We start from the raw sequence: 18,570 nt of genomic DNA, 5'->3' as shown, positions 1-18,570 counted from the left end.
TTGAGATGGAAAGGAATTGTTCATGAAAATCCTGATGGGCAATCCACCCCTGACTCCAGTCTTGTTTCATTTTGATTGCTCTTTTGTTCGTTTATACTTTTATTTGTGTGTATTGTGTTCTTGGAAAGCACTTTGGGTCAACTCCTGTTGTTTTTAAATGTGCTATATAAATAAACCTGACTTGACTATATTGATAAAGCTGACTAACCATTTGATTCAGACAGTTTATTCTTTAAAAGACAGTTTTCCAAACCCTGACACCAAAGAAAAAGATCCCATCAATAAAAGCATGATAGAATAAGGTGCTGGTGGTTTGGAGCGGAAATAGGACAGTTTCGTCAAACTAAACAAACGCTGGAGCCCTGTTTTGTTTGCTTTAGAGTTCACTTTGGATCAATAACTGTCCCCAGATATTTGAGCTGCCACACATTCCCCTGTCTGAGCCTTCATGAATGTGACTGTATGTGTGTGGGCAGGACTTCTAAAATCAATTATCTTTGGTTTTAGATGTTGAACAGGACTCCTCACATCACTTGACAGTGCCGGATGAGCAGGCCGTGACTGCTCTCATTATCCTGGACCCGACTGACAGCAACGGTAGTCTGCAGACTTTAAAATGCTCCTATTCTCACACTTGCTCGAACACATGTTTGTGTAGAGGATCAATAATATGGGCCAGAGCTCCCATCCTTGAGGGAAGCCAGTGGAGGAGCAAACTTGGTCATACTGAATGAACAGAGTGCCAGCAGGACAGTCCACATACACTGCCACTCTGTTAGACTTGGAGGAGGAGGAGGAGATGGATGTTTCTCTGTTATTGTGATAACAGGTGGTAACCACCAGCATCAGAGCAGAATAAACTCCAGGACTGATCATTTCCTTCAAACACACAGTCTGTACTGCCTCCTCTCCTTCTGATTCCTCTGTAACTGATGCAGAGAACGAGACACAATACAGCTGCAGTTATTGATCGACCATCTGTTCATTGATTGTCACTTTGATGACATCAGAGCTTTGAATGAGTGTCACAGTCTAAAGATGTTTGAATGTGTGCTGCTTTGTTTTCATGAATCAAATGAAAAACCAAATTACATTTCCTCAGACCTGGTCTCAACCATCGGACTCCACCAGGCTCCACTCTGAAAGGAGTGGGGTCAGAGCAGCACATCCTCTTTCAGCATCAAACATCAACATTTCATTCTTCTCATACACATATGCCGGTGATTCTTGAGATAAGGGACAAAACCACTTTAAGATATTTTATTTTATACATTCCTTTGAAATTGATATATTAATAGACAAAGGTCTCAACTAACAAACCATGCAAGGGAACAGGTTTTTTACGAAAATATTTTCAATGAAAATTGAAATTTATTCACTTCATAAGTCAATTTGTGCCAACTCCGTCTGACACATCAAAAAGCATGCTATTTTAATTTGATAATTATAAAAAGGCTGTGAAGTCCTCAAGTATCTAATATTGATACTTTAAGTACTATGTTTAAGTAATAAAATGCATTATATACACATTTTTGCTCCGATCTCACACCATTTTGAAAAATCGAATATTGAAATTTCTTCATTTAGTATATTCATTTTTAATATTAGGCACATATAATCAATGTTCTTAGGCAAAGACATTGTTGCATGTAGTTCAGTTAGTGTTTTGATATTTAAACACTAAATTGAACAAAGAGTAAATATATTTTGTAAAAAGAGAAAAACTTTCATGTGACAGTGTTGACGATTACTGACAGTGTTGACAACTGATGGTGATGAAAACTGATTAATTACAAATAAGAAACTAACAAATTAAGTTATTTAATTGTAACTTTGTAACTCTAATGTTTCATGTAGTTTCCAGATTCCTTCCATTGGTTTTCCTTACTCTTTCCTCACTGGAAGATCAAAGAAAAATATCAGATACTAGTAATATATCGATGAGTCTCGGTAAAGTTGTTTAAATGTTAAGTGTCTTGGTTTTAGTGGGATCTATTGATGAGGGTTGCAGATTGCAACCTGACTGCAACCAATGTCTCAGCTACTACTCAACCCTCTCTTTGCACGTACACAGGAGAAGCTACGGTATACATGTGGTCCTCCATTTTTCCAAATTTCACTTCACTTCTAACAAATCAGATGACTACTACTACTTCTAAATAAAAAAAATAAAAATAAAAAATTGAATTGAACTTCTTCTTTTTCGTACATATTCCATTGTATTCCACAGTCATCTGCCTTAGCTCTGCCTCTCCTCCTTCAAGCCAGTGGACATCCTTCTAGTGAAGCTGGTCACCAAAGCCAAGGTGTCCAACTCTACCCTGGAACCAATGCCTACCGTCATGGTCAAAGCCTGCCTGTCCTGTTTTTTGGTGGAACAGCTCCTTGGAATCTGGCATAGTTCCCTTCTACTTAAATACGCCTTAAGTCACCTCTATCCTCAAGAGGCCAGGCTTGAATCCGGAGAATGCCAGCAACTACCGGCTGATCTCCAACCTTCTGTTCCTCAGTAAAATTCTGGAAAGCAGTTGCCATCAAAGTCCACCAGCATATGTCCAACCATGATCTCTATAAACCCCTTCAATCTGTATTCAGACCTCACCATAGCACAAACACTGCCCAAAATCACAACAACCTACTCACTGCTGCTGACGGACATATCAGCATACTCATCCTCCTTGACATCTCCACAGCCTGAGACACAATCTCCCATACCATTCTCCTTGACCGCATGTTCCATCAATTTGGTATCACCGACACAGCTCTCTCCTGGTTCCAGTCTCCATCCCGCTCCCTCCCAGCTCTCATCTTCCACTCCTATGCTGATGATACTCAGCTCTTAGTACCAAACCACCCACTGTCTCTGCTCTCTTGCTCCAAAATCTCCTATTTGTCTCACTTCAACCGTCTTCTTCAATCTTTGTCTTTCCTTCTCTATAGTGTCACTATATGTATTTCTCTCTGTTCTTTTTTTAATACTCCCTATTTCTCTTTCTCTTTCTCTGATCTTCCACTGACAGCTTCTGTCCTGCCATGCTTCCCTACAAAACAGACAAAAGTTTTACATACAAGTTTGCCTTTATTGGGAAATTAACAGGGAATGGTTGCTATTGAACTACCACATGTGGCTGACAGTGGCTGCCGCAGGCCTCTTCATACCTGAGTGTGTCCAGTCTCCACTGCGGATCCTCCAGTCAAGCAGACAGCAGCTTAACTCCTGAGTCTCCTGGCTGATTGTAACTAAGATCTAACTCTCTCAGATGGGACGGGTTGGAGCTCAGAGCTGAAGCCAGAGAAGCACAGCCTTCCTCTGTGATCAGACAGCCTGACAGCCTGCACACACACAATCAATACACACAGAAACCCTCTGAGAACTAGAGGCAGTGTGTTTTTTTGTTTGTTAGTTTTCAGGTACATTTTGGTTCAAATACAAATTTATAAAAAATCTTTGAAATAATTTGTGATGTTTGGTAATTCAACAACAAAAGAATTAACAAGAAAATCATGAAGCATCTTCACGGAAGGTAAACATTATTTCATACCAAGAGGAGATGAGGCCTGTTTTTATTACAGACCTGGCTGACCCAAAAGACTGGGCCTTTCTCACATACAAAGGAAGGGCACAGCCTTTGATGTGCGATAAGAACCTCTGCTTAAAGTCAAGCAGAAATACCAATCTTAAAATGTTTATTCTGGGACCATTTTCGGCCACTCTCGCCCGAAAGGTGTGACTTGCCGACACTCTCCAGGAGGACCAAAAGGGCAAATAACCATGGATACCCGGCCTCACACTGCAGTTCCTCACACATCAAAGCCCTTTCCTCGGCCCGGTTCTCTCCCACACGTATGGTCAGAAGCCATAAAACTGAGACTTCAACATATAACATTTTATGAACAAAGAATGCCCCCTTCGCTATAAAAGCTTTTTTTACTTTGTTTTAGTTAAATAATCTGTTAGGTTAGGTAGGTAGGTCCTCGCCTCTTGAATTTTAAATAGTTTTTTTATTTACCCAGTTTTTCCTGTTATTTGACTATTTGAAAGGTATAAAATCATAAGATAAAGTTAATTTGCATTGCTCTTAACTCCATCTCCTTGTGATTATTTATCTTTTATTGTTTATTCTTTTATCACTATAAAATGTGGTGTTTTAACTAACAATTCTAATCGTTACGGACGATTTTTCATTTCCTTTCCTTTATGTAATGCTTAAGAAATTAAGAACAGTATAACTGTGTTATGGTGTTTAAAGAAGTGATATTGTGGAAAGATGTGATTAAAACATGCGCAAATACTTTAGATTAAAGTTAAAACCTCGAGAGACAAAAGGTGACTCCCACCGTGGGCCACGCCCTGGGGAGTGAAACAAAAACACAAGGGCTCCACCTTGGTCGCACTCCCTCCTCTCTGATCCTCCTCTTTGCTCCCTTGCAACACATCTGGCACGGAGCAGTCTATCTGTGACTTTCAAATTTTCTTTTATCTGTTCGTTTTGTTTTGTTTAAAGTTATTAGGTCGTTTAATTTTGGCAACTTTGATTAAGAAAACAGGCTCCCGCAACCCTGTATGCAGGATAAGCGGTTGATGATGGATGGATGGATGGATGATTAAGAAAACAGTAAGGCAGGAGTAAGGCAAACAAACTCTACATTATGTTGTCAACTTGATGTCCTTCAGTCCTAAAACCAATAGTGTCAATTTAAAGTTTGTTTTCCTTATTATCTATTCTTTCTAAAATAGCCAAACTGACATTGAACCCTATTACATCTGTCTATCTCCCGTGATTTCATTCTGGTTGTTGTTTTAATCACTGTTGTTTCATTTCCTTCATATCCCTATTTACCCTCACGTGTGTTAACTCTAGTCAGTTAACAAATATAAATATTCACCTTGATCACAGGAACGTGTGTGTGTGTACTATTTAGTGATCCAGGTCACTGCACGGAGAACTCATTCTCAGATTTGAGACTGATTGACAAAACTAAAAAATAATTGAACAATTAATAACTAACTGATCACTAGTGATAATTGTGGTCATTATTAAGCTATACCCAAGGAGTCCTAAAGGCCTTGGGTGGACAGCGATTTAGGTGGTGTCCCTGAACGAGTGCTTATGATATTAATACTTCTGAACTGGGAGCGGAGAACGGAGGACAGACCTTCACAGCTTCTCTCTTAGAGGTTACAGCCACTCAGTCTGGAGAGGAAATAATCAACAAGAAGAAGGCAAACAACATTTACGTTAAAATGTTAAAACTAAGATTTAGGTGATGCACTACACTGTATATAATCTCTTCTTTGCCATTTTACTTTAATCATGTTGGAGATGTGGAAACTAATCATGACCGAATCAGGAATAAACATACAACCAGTAATTAAAATAATATGATATTAAAACATAAATGAGTGTTCTCCATCTCTATCAAGTTTGAATCAACAAAATACAGCCACACATGATGACAGCTTCTCTTTGAGAGGTTACAGCTGCTCAGTCTGGAGAGACAACAAGAAGGAAACAAGTAATTTTTTTCTCCAGTTGAAAGATATTGTTTATTGATGAATAAATTCCACTTACACAGCTTTCTTAGAGGCTTTGATCACTGGCAGTAACCTCAGAAGAGAGTTTATCTGTGGAGAGAGTTCCTGAACTCAGGGACTTTTGGATCTCCGGCACTAGAGAACGATCCTTCAGTTCATTCAGACAGTGGAACAGATTGATGCTTTTCTCTGCAGAGGGAGTCTCTTTGATCTTCTTCTTGATGTACTCGACTGCTCTCTGTTTCTGAGCCACTTCCTGTCTGTCTCAGCAGGCCTCGGAGAGTCTGACTGGTCTGCAGTGAAAGTCCCAGGAGGAAGCGGAGGAACAAGTCCAGGTGTCCATTTGGACTCTGTAAGTTGATGAAGGTCAGATGGACATGAAGAGTAGCCAGAAACTCCAGAAGGCTCAGATGGACAAAGCAGAACACCTTGTCCTGGTACAGCCCTCTCTCCTCTTTAAAGATCTGTGTGAACACTCCTGAGTACACTGAGGCTGCTCTGATATCGATGCCACACTCTGTCAGGTCTGAGTCATAGAAGATCAGGTTTCCTTTCTGCAGCTGCTCAAAAGCCAAGTCATCTTCCTGCTCTCTGGAGTCCAGTGTGGATCTGTCTCAGCTCCTCCATCATACTTGACATTCTTCAGTTTGGACTGAACTACCAGGAAGTGGATGTACATCTCAGTCAGGGTCTTGGCCAGCACGCCTCTCTTTCTGGTCTTCAACAGATCCTCCAGAACTGTAGCAGTGATCCAGCAGAAGACTGGGATGTGGCACATGATGTGGAGGCTTCGTGATGTCTTGATGTGGGAGATGATTCTGCTGGACAGCTCTTCATCACTGAATCTCTTCCTGAAGTACTCCTCCTTCTGTGGGTCAGTGAACCCTCTGACCTCTGTCACCATGTCCACAAATCACAAACACACACACACACACACACACACACACACACAAACTTCTTCTTCACTTTAGATTTAAGTTCATGCAGATAAACTGCACAATTAATTACAAAACAGATCAATAAATGATCGATTAAGTCCATATGGCAGTATCATATGTTGTTGAGACATGTCCCGTCTGTATAGCTTTCAGTCCACACAAAGCGCTTCACATCACATTCACCCGCTGATGAGCACAGACTAAGGTGCCAACTGCTCATGAAATGTAATGATATGCAGACAGTGGGGATAGTACCACCGACCTTGCGGTTATTGGACAACCACTATCCTGGTGAGACAGAGGCACCCATGGTGGTGACTGTCCATAACACAAGGTAAAGGTTCTTTGAGTTAATTAATTACAACATTGAATCAGATGGTTTACACTGATATTAAAGTGTTGGTAGTACTGCTGATCCCACTGTGAATCAACAGCCAGGTCTGCATTTCTGAACTTTTAGTTAACGTTAGTGTTGTTGCCGAGGCCATGTATCTTTTTTTTTTTTTTTTTAAAAACATCCCTGTTTGGGGAGGACCAGAAATTAAAACTGTGAAGATAATTTTATTCTTAATCAGATTTGTTGCCACTGAAAATTCTTACTAACACTACTGACGGAGCAATGTCATTAACCTATCAGATTGAGTTACATTGACCACAGCTTTTGACACAATGAAAACGTTGGCATGGTAGCAGCACCACTCAACTCATGAGTATAAGTATTAAATGGCAGCTATGTAACTTGTTTTGTTAAATGACTAGTTGTTGTTGTTAAACATTTTGATCAAAAATATGACTTTTGCTTGCTTGCATCGTGCACCCTTCAGGTAATGTGAAGTTGAAGTGGCCTGCATCTATCGGTGTAGTTAATGTAGTTTATCACAGAGTGACAGGCGTAGCCTACTGTCTTGCTTAAATTTAACTGTGTGAACCCTTCTGGATGGAGGCTGTGGCCAAAACCTCACACCACAAAAACAGTTTCTCCCCATCTGCAGCTGGCATCATCAGATTTCCCTGACACTTCAGACTGCCTCTTCAGCTACAATACTCTGTACTTTAAAGATCTTTCCATAAACTGACTTAATAAATGTGTCACATCCAAATTCTCTTTAAAGAGAGATGGGTCAATATTTATCTACATGCAGCACTGCATACATTTTATAGAGGCAATTCTAGCAGACATGAAGCAGTCCAGTGGGTGGGTTTCATGATGTTGCTCATCATTTTAACATTTAACATTTCTGACATTTGAAGTTCCCAAGCAGTACAATGTGAGCTGAGATTTGTGATTTCAGATATATATAATGGGAAAAGCTCACAAAGAAAGCTTTGAGGTCATGACAGAACATGCAAGTTGTCGCATTAAAAATAAGGATGACCGTGAAGACAACCTCTAAAATATTGTGTTTTTATCAAGCTGTTTTTGCAGAAGCCTGAAATTTCTGGAAAAAAGCAATTTTAATCCTCAGATTCAAGATGTCACGATGAGCAAGTAATGAAGCTAATGTGCAAAACGACAAATGTTGGATACTAAATGTTGCATTTTCTAATCTATTTCTAGCTGCGTTGACACTTCAAATGAACAACAATGTTCAATAATAGACACTTCAGTGTTAGCAAAATCTTTGAGTTCACACATAGATTTAATAATAACTGATTGAGGCATTTAACCTTTATTTCTTTCCGGCACTTTTTCCAAGTACGCTGTTGGATGATAACAAATAAGTCATGTATGTTGGACCGCAAACAGCTGCCCTTTGTCATTGCCGGAAAATGTGACTTAGATATCATCTGTGCATTTGTCCAAGTATAAATGGCAACAATTTATGTTTCATTTGAACCAGAGAATCAATCCAAAGCTGATGGTTTCACATCGAACTGCATGTCAAATTAAGCTGGAACGTACTTCACTCGTGGACTGTAAAAAAGAAGTGGACAAAGCAACTGTGATGCCGCTCATTATTTTGTTGACTGCCATTTTGATGCCTTGACTTTGATATTTTGGCCGTCACCATCTTTGGAAACCAGAAGTGACCATAATTGAATAAGAGGGTGGAGCAGGGCAGAGATACGCATTGCTACAACTGAAACGTTGCTGTAGTATTGACTTGTCAATCAGCTTGTAGCTACGCCCTAAAGCCTCCCCTGCTTTCTGGTCTCTGTTCCTCTAAATGGGACCATAATTTACTAAATGAACTTCATGCTGTGTTGAAGAAGACTTGAAACTAGCGACTGAGACCATAAACTCTTTGAGAAAGTGTGCTGAGAAGTAGGCTGGTTTTCTCTTGTGAAACCTTCTGCAGCATCAAAAGAAAGAAGCTATGTTTCCTCAGACTCTGATGGTTCATTCTGTGTTTTAGAGCAACTGATCACAGTCCAGCTGTTATCACGGTTTCTATTTCTGGTGTAAACAGAATTTCTGTTGATTCGATGGAGGAACTCAGGAATCAGGGTTAGCCTTCGTTAGCAACTAGCATCTGTTAGCCTCAATAAAACCACTGTTTTAACATCATCCAATCGTTCTAAGCAACTTCGGACCCAGAAATTCAGCAGCCCGTTCATTTCTTGCCTTTAATGAACGAAGTCACGGCTCCAGCAACAGATTCTGGAGTGTGTTCCGCTGAGCTATAGCGACACCAAACAAACTCAGAGTGTAAAGCTAAACTAACCCTGGCCTGGTTTCTGAGGTGAGAACACAGATCACAGTTTAAGTGCACCACTGATGCTTCAAGTAGGGGAAAACAAACACAAGGATAATCTACTAATTGGCTACAATGCTAACACAAACAATTCCACTCAAACAGAGTCATCATAATCACACCAGTGGCAACAAGGCAAGCTGATCACCAGAATGAGATCTGCCTGGAACAGCAGGATGGCACCCTATTTGAAGGGGGAGCAGTCTTGCTGGCAGCTACAGGATTGGAGGAAGTGGTGGGGCACTGCTCCCAATCACCATCACGCAATGCGACAGGCAGCTTTTGGATTGGAGGAAGTGGAGGAGTGCCGCTCCAATCGGCATCCTTGGATGACAAACAGCAGATAGGCAGGGCTGGCAAGGGCCAGACCAATCTTCAGCAAGGAGCCACACAGCCTGATTAGCATATCACTACAAATGACGGTTAAACACATACAAACAGGCAGCTGTAACAAAGACTCAGGCTAAAATGGGGGGGGGGGGGGGAGTCTGTTGAGCAATCATCTTTATACAGAACTCCATCACAACATCCAGGATGAAGCTATTGCACTCGATGATCTGACCGTGTTCTGCTCTGACAGAACATAAGACTCATGTAAGATGAGAGCTTTTAATTTTAAGATGCCAACCATATTATTTGCCCAAAGAACAGCCCACAGACTCGCACATGTTTAGAGATCCACCCAGGAGAACCACATCAATATTGAGGGATATATATACAGTGGATAGAAAAAGTCTAAAATGCCAGGTTCTTACGATGTAAAATAATGAGAGAAAGATAAATCATGTCAGAACTTTTCCACCTTTAATGTGACCTATAATGTGAACAATTCAATAGAAAAACAAACTGAAATCTTTGAGGGGGAAAATGAAAATAAAAACCTTACAATAACCTGGTTGCATAAGTGTGCACACCCTCTTATAACTGGGGATGTGGCTGTGTTCAGAATCAACCAATCACATTCAAACTCAGGTTAACTAGAAGTCATTACACACCTGCCATCATTTAAAGTGATTCTGATTCATCACAAATAAAGCTCAGCTGTTATAGTAGGATTTTCCTGATATTTTCTTAGTTCCCTCACATTAATTGATCCATTTTCTGGGTTTCTCTGTTACCTTTAATAGCCAGTATGCAGGTGGGGCACTGACTTGAGCAAGGGGGGCATAGGATTCCTTTATATATAATAATTCTGTCTCCACTGCTCATATCTACTTTCTACACTTTCATGCATGACAGCCTCAATACACGATGGTTAGAGCAGCTTTCCCATCTCAATCAGAGAACATGATGTCAGCAGCGGATTTCCGAAGTGAAAATAACCAGTAACAGCGAAACACACTGCACAGAAAACATAACAGGTGACAACATGAAAGACTGGAACAGGTGACAGCGCACCTTCACACTTGATCATGATAGTGACAGTGCACAATAACAAACGCATGAAAACTGTCGGTGCACCGTTGACATTATTGACAAAATGTTTCATATCCACGCGTATATAGGTATAAACAAAACACAAGCGTTTAGGCTAGATTTATTTTTAGTAAAATAACTAATAAACACGTTCTACTGACATTATAGTAAGTAGAACGTACTTAAGCTCTTAGTTTTTCGCTGTGCAAAGTCGTTTATTAAACCCTTTAAATCCAGCTGGAAGGCACGGGGTCACTGAAAGTGTAGTCCAGAAAAAACGGGTCTGTCCCATTGAACTCCTCGGGTAACGATAAGATTTTAAGTTTAAGTTTGGAAAAAGATGATTCGGCAGAAGCCACAGTCACTTGCTTTGTTAATGAAAACAGTGAAACGGTGCAGACTTCCTCAAAGCTCGCAGTGAGCTGTTGTTGTCCACAATCAACATTTTGGTTAGTTAGGGCCGAAGTACAAACCGTGCGAGGTCCCTATTGAAACTGAAGGGTTTTTCTTTCTTTCTTTTTGCAAAGTTACCTCGATTTTGTGGGCCTAAACATACATGGGTTTTGCGCTTGAGCAGGCAAAATGGCTCGCTAGCGCCCCCTACAGTGCAGCCACCGGACTAAATTTCACCTATGTCTACGAAATTCCTGTGGTATGTGTATCATGTCCAGACGTTCAAAAAAGCCTCTTGGAGCAATGCCCGACATCCACAGGAAGTCGGTCATTTTGGATTTAAATGTCATTTTTGGCGATTTACACACTTTGTAATAACAAACTCCCCCTAGGGAATTAGTCCGATCAACTTCAAATTTTCGCTGTGCATTCTAAATCCATTGACGAATAAAAGTTGTACAAACGTTTTCTGTTTCTTTGCACTATTTTAACATAAAAACGCAGTTAGTTAATCCTTTCATCTTCATTTAGATGTAATATAATGTAGAGTAATACGTCAATATAGTGTTTGTATGTAAAGTGTCATGTTATTGTATTGCTGTTGAATGTGAATGACATCAAACTGGGAACAGAGACAAAATTGTTGGTACCCCTCCTTTAAAGAAACTACTCAGAGAGAAAAAAACAATTGGGTTTCAAATAAAATAGAGGTTTACACCAAATACGGGAAAGTAAAAGTTCCAGTTGTGTGCAAAATATAAATAAAAGTTAAACTGAAAATAAAAATAGGCAATCAGGCTTTTCACCTTCAATTGTTTTTTTTATTTTGCTTAAAGATTCTACATGGAACCATATCACATTTAGACAGATATGTACTAAATCATATCTAACATAAGCTAAAAAGTAGCGGCAACCTCAAAAGGTGGACATTATTGAGAACAATACGATCTGCTTGGTTTACTTTTCTGTGACTTAAAAAGGTCATTGATCAAACTTTAATTAGACTAATTGCCGATCACAAAAGCATCTGTCTGTTTTAGTTCGTGTTTGAAGACACGTCTTAATTGAATTGTTTTCCTGCTCAATGTCCATACAGTGTACTGAGGCAGTGTAATTCAGATTCACTTAACACAAAACACAATACAACTTCTGATTCAAAGATTACAATAAGTGACTATAAAACAGCTGTTATAGAGGTTCATCGTCACATTGTCTTTGATTTGCTTCATCTTAAATTCAGCACTCTAGAAAGGCATAGATCCACCTCACAGAGAGCAGCGATCAGGACTGAACTGGCTTCAGTTCCCTTTCTTCGCACTGTGTCAATCACGTCTCGGGCTTTATCTGCTCTGACTTTTGTTCTGACTGACTGCATTTCTTCATCGTTTATAACATGATGCTCAAGGAGTTTATCCAGAAGCTGGTTCAGAACAGGTTCAGAGACTCTGTTCACAAACTGTGTCCGAACTGAGTTCAGCCTCTCTGTTGCTGGAACCCTTTGTTCTGCTGGAACCCTGTCCTCTACTGGGACCATCTCCTCTACTGGGACCATCTCCTCTACTGGGACCATCTCCTCTACTGGGACCATCTCCTTGGCTGTGATGTTCCTCTGTGAAGTTTCCCTTCTTGAATCTAGAAGATAAACAGGGAAATACTTCCAACTGAAAATAAATGTCATTAACGGCTATCTTAGACATGATTTTAAAGCCCACGTAACATCCGTACTTTAGATGAATGTCCACACATTGGTTTTCTTAATAAAGTCTCTCACTGTATTCACCACAAACAAACAGATGCAGAGCTGAAAGCCACTATAAAGGGCTGTAAAGCTGATAACCTGCCCATTCAGCCGATCATTCACTACCACAGACACCAACACACTGTCACTTCATTCATTGTTTTATACACACTACAAACAAATACGATCCTTAAAAAGAGGTTAAAAAAAGTGGACTAAGTAATGAATGCAGACTGAAGAACGATCTGAGGCAGAGTAAGAATTAAGGCACCATGGATCAATCAGTAAATGTTATCTATCCTGCTGTACTATCAGGTGGAGTGATGCTGAAAATGGATAAAGACTTCACCTGTTAGATCAACTTCACGCTTCCAGACCTCTGTCTGTCTCTGGTCTCGGACCGTTAAAGTCACTTCTTCTGTGTTTGTTGGCAGGCGGATCTCAAATGTTGGATGGTAATTTGGTCCAAATTCCAGATCAAAATCTTCTTCCTGAAAACCAAAGTGTCAGAACTTCCATAGCATCCAAAGTAAACCAAAGGTAACCAACAGCAGTTCGATGAATCGTATTAGAAAAGATTTTCATACTTACCGTAGGCTGAATTTTGATGGCCTGAGGACAGAGAAGAGTGTAACTTTCATCTTTGATGAGTTTGCATTTAGAAGCAGTCTTTATGTTCTTACAGGGCTGCTGTTGTTTGCTGACCTGAAGAGACAACAGAACATCTTAACTTCATTCCTCATTTTGCACAAAATATCTGAGATCTGTTAGACACATCAAGTGGAGATCTTCCAAAGTGGGTTTAGTATAAAGGTTTCTCTGTTTGCTCTGCAGTGAACGGAGAGTAACAAAACAGGGAATGTTATACTAACAGGTTGTAACTGCCTCCGGCACATTTCTACTAAAGTTTGACCAATCCTCATTATTTGGGATCCTAAATAATTTTATGGGTGTAATTGGCCTCTCTCAAAAAGGAAACCTGGAACAAACTACACCAAGCCGTAAGGCTAATACTAATAAGCAAAAAGTCATGGCAGAGGAAAAAAGGCAGTGAGCCCACTGATGGAGTTGTACAACGGCTCAGAAGTGATATCAGCTGCTGTCACAAACTTGATTGGATTTTTGCATCTGTTAATATAAAATTCCTAAATTACAGGGATAAAACGTCTGTGACAAGAACCGCCAGTACTGAAGAAGAGATCTCTACAAGAACTGTCCAGTGAGATTCTATAAGGCCCTGGCAACCGGTGTACACAAAAACAAAAAAGAGTTTTATGCTGTTCAAGGGGACAACATGTGAATGGGGAGTCCCAGCACCTTTTTTTTCCCCCACTTTCCACAGGTTTAAAACTGTATCCGATTTGTCAAGCCACGCCCTGAATATGCAGTTGACCAATCACAGCGCAGTATAGGACTTGCTCTAACTGAGGTCCGACACTTTCATGGCAGCGCTCCATTGACTCTAAAGCAAAAGGCGTTGTTTTCTAGCATTTTTTTGCTGTATTTTTCAAAGATATGGTCAAATGCTGTTCCTGGGTGTAATCGTTACAGTCAATATCCAGGAAGGTTGAAAGGAGAAGTACAATTTATTCCTTTTCCAAAACCTAAAATAAATCCAGAAAAATGTCGGCTGTGGATTGTTCCTAATGTAAGGTTAGTTAACGCTAGCTAACTTACTACTGAATATAATGTGACATAGCCCTACTGTTCTGCTTTTAAATGACTGTAATAGTGAATAGAGACCTAACCAGCTGTACAGAAACATTCTTGACCTTTAATATTGTTGTCCTCATTTTTAATAGTCAGGTAATACAGTGGTTCACTTTTACTCTGTGATCTGTAGGCTTTAGCTTCGGTCTTTACTTTTTTCACATCAGTTTGAGAGCCTGAATACAACCTTCAAATGTAAAATGCAACTGCAAAACTGTCTCCTTCTTCCTGAGATCATGTTTTCCAAAAATTTTGACAATATTTCTCAAGGGAGTACAGTTGTAGACAGTGGCAACGCCGTGATAAATGTTTGACAGGTTTCGACAGTTTGTTGGACTTAGCAACAGTAACTAAGGGGGGCGTGGCTTAGCAAAGGGTCAATTGTCCTTTAAAGACATATCAGAGAAGTTTAGACTGAAAGCTGTAAGATGAAGCTTTACCTCCTCCAGATGGATGTTACTCGGTAGCAGAAGCACATTTAGGATCTGCCTCTCTGTTCTTGGGTTCGGTGGTCCGAGGAACAGCAGAACTTGGCCGCAAACAGATGTTGTCCACAACCTTTTAACGATGTCCCAGACCAGGCCGAAGGCAGACAGGTGAGGGACTTTGACAACCACATGAGTGTCTGTAATCTCCAGCGGCTCGAGGATGCTCATTCCATCATCAGTGATGTGGACGACAGACAGCAGACCGTCAGGCAGCAGAGCTGTGAAAACACAGAGCTGGTAAACTTCTGGTTTACTGATAAACTCAGTATGACTTAATGACTAGACTTCCAGGAAGTCTAGTCATTAAATAATATAACTGTTGCCCAGGTTGAGCAATTTACTGAACACAACTGTCAGTGTTGGTGCCCTTGCTCCTGCCTAATGGGGATAAAATATTGTGCCTAGGCATTTCAAAAACAAATGGTAAGGATGCAAAATAAGTAAAAAGAAAAGAACTAAAGATAAGAAAATTGTGACCTCCAGACGATAACTGCTTTCAGGACAAACTAAATATCTATCTGCTGTTCAGACTGTAAGAACAGGATGTTGTTTCATCGTTGCTCAGACAAAACTCTCCCCTCACTAATCACAACAAAGTCCTCACCGTCCTTTGTTTCACAGTGCGGCAGGTGGAGCTGACAGACAGCATCCTCAGGACACTTGATACTGAACAGCAGCCCTGCAGCCGTCTTGCCAGCTGATTGGAGGAGGCTCTCATCCCATTGGACAGTCCGGTACAGCAGCTCCGCCTCCTGAGTCATACCAAACATCAGTCCAGTCAAAGTACACTGGAACACACCTGGACCAGGACACCTGAACCTGCAGGACACAGAAGGGCAGATTACAACAGGCTTTCAGCCTGCTGGTCACATGATCTGTTGAGTTCAACAGTTTTTATTTATATTGTATTTTACATTTAATATTTCTTTCTGTCTAGTCACAACCTGATACTTTTCTGTTCACACTGAAATTAAAATCAATTTATTTTTCAATTTTTGAGCGGCACAGACCAAAACTTGGGCAGTCTTGTTTTTATCATCTTAGAAATGGTTCCAAACTATTATCTGTTTTATCTTTCAAAGACTCAGAGATCATATGACAAGCCTTTATCTCCTGGAATGGAATTGGAAAAGACACATGCCTTTGGTGTGAGAGTCCCGGGTTTGATTCCCACTGTGACACATCCACCATTGTGCCCCTGAGCAAGACGCTTAACCCATTGTTGCTCCAGAGGTGTGCAGCCTCTGGCATACATAGCAGTTGTTAGTCGCTTTGGATAAAAGCTTCAGCTAAATGAATAAATGTAAATTATTTCTGTGATAGTGTAGTTATCTACTACTGAGGCCTCCAGATTAAACTTTTTTAAGAGTGGTTTAATTAACTGCTGTCTTCAAGTCCCTAACTATTGACTATCTGCACTACATCTGATGCTACGCAGATAAAATGCCTTTAAAGAAGCCTGTAGGCAGATTGTCAAGGCAGTAAGTAGTAGGCGTAAGGTTTTAACATTTTCAGCCAAGGTCGCTTTACCTAGGGGGTGAAAATTTGCTAAATAAACTAGAGTACCAGTAGTCTTATGCATATGGCCAGGTGACGTAGCCATTTTGTCCAAGATGGGGTTGCAGACATTCTTTTGTTTAGAATTTTATCTGTAAAAAAAAAAAGCAGTCATTACATGACTTGGTGGATAGTTCATCAGGAGGGACTAGTAGTAGTAGTAGTAGTAGTAGTAGTAGTATACTTTATTGTCCTGACTGAGGCTAATGTGTTTGTCAATCAGTCAATGACAGAAAGTAAGTAAGGGGCTTGTATAATCGTTATTTTTATTAATAATCTCAGAGAAAATAATTAGTGCATTGCCCTCTGTGGTTTACAGTTAGATCTGTCTGTTTTTTTGCCCCCTGCGTTCTGCCCCTCTACACTCTTTTTTTGAGCTTTTATCAGTGTGGCATTTCTCCATGGTGCTTTTATCCTACCAGACAACTTTGATCTGATTGGAGCAATGGCATCAATAACATTCATAACAATAGAACTGATGATCCTTGACAGCCACTGAAGGCAGAGCTGGTATGGGTTTAAAAGCCTGGGTGAATAATGACAATTCCTAGCCACACACCTGTCCACATGTAAAAGGATCCTGATTTCTGGTCCAATTCCAGCTCTTTAACATGGCTTGGGTTACTTCACCAGGCTTCGCTCTTTCAGTCCAATTTCATCCCACTTAATTTACAACAAGCAATATTTGAGATCCATCAATTAAACTGTACTCAAATTGCAAATAATTTGACCTCCATCCCATTAAGTGTTCCACGTCCTGCACTAAGAAAGAAAATGGCATGATAATGAACTCATATCTGAACATAAACTTGACTCCATGTTTTAACAGAAACCTGGTTAAATAGCAACAGACCTGCTGTTCTTATTGATGTGTTTTCTCCATGCTATAGTTTTTTTTTCCACAAGGAATGGTAAAATATTCTAAACATGGTGTCCGATGATGTGACCTCCTTGTTCACCTGAATCCCCACCATGGAGGCAGTAGAAACTCTGAGGACACGATTGCTAAAACACAACACCTTGAACAACAGAACTAACCTCGGCCTGTACCACATTTGTGACACCACCTATTCCCAGTACAATCTCCAGCTGAGATTCCCTTCCAGTCAGTCAAAACTGAAGAAGCCTCTTGGATGAGTGGATGAGTGTCTTCAACTGAGCACAGTTGCGCTTGATTTTAGCCCATCTTGGATAAATATGACCTTGATGAAATCTCTCCTGAAAAAAAGTTACCTGGATCCTTTAGTGCTATATGAACTATTTCAAACCTTTAAGTAAAATAGTTGTGTGGAGAATTAAAGAAGCTCAGCTGACCAATCACTGTGTGAGGTGAAGATGTTCGACCATCCGATGAGCAGTTCTGTTGAAGCATTCCGGCGCTACATGAGCTAAACTCTACTGAAAAGGTTGACCTTTCAGTTAAAGTGTCACTGAAAGGAGTATTCTGCATTTTATGATTTGGTTACCTGTATGAAGTCTTTTCAGACTCAGTCAGCAGTTCAGGTGTGAATCTTAACTTCTCCTACAATAAAAAAGGCAGTGAATTAGATATTGAACACGTTGAGATGGGAGCAGAAACTGGTAACTAACTCAGTTATAAACAGTTGACAGGGTCCTCATTGTTTCTTCTCTTCTTTTACTACGTGTGCTCTTAACTTTTTCTTTTTGTTTATTTAACAGGGATAATGGACAGTCATTGACTCTCCCAGAGTTAGCCAGGTGGCAAGATTTCATCAGCCATCCCTGGGCAGGCAAATCAACAATATAGCATCAAATGTTAATTTCAGACAGGGGTACAGAGAATAAATATTGCATCTTACTAAACTAAAATCACTTTTCATGTAATACATTACATCATACAAAAAATAAATATTTTTTACTCTGTGAATAATGGTCACATGATTGGTTTTAATTCAGCTATCAATTGGTGATTTAAAACTAGAGAGTAGAGCATTGTCTGATGGGTATTGTGTTGCAGCTCTAATGGAGAAAGCTGACATGCTAAATCCAGCAGACCTGTGCTGTACTACACAATACCTCTGGTAGATGCTGCTGTTTGCCTGATGTCATCTCAGCATAGTTAAGCAAATTCTGCCAG

The sequence above is a fragment of the Micropterus salmoides genome, unplaced genomic scaffold (assembly GCF_014851395.1).
Source record: "Micropterus salmoides isolate LMB-PRFRI ecotype aquatic unplaced genomic scaffold, ASM1485139v1 Ms_hic_scaffold_1, whole genome shotgun sequence".
In the NCBI taxonomy this organism is placed as follows: Eukaryota; Metazoa; Chordata; class Actinopteri; order Centrarchiformes; family Centrarchidae; genus Micropterus; species Micropterus salmoides.
This window is presented reverse-complemented; position numbering follows the sequence as displayed.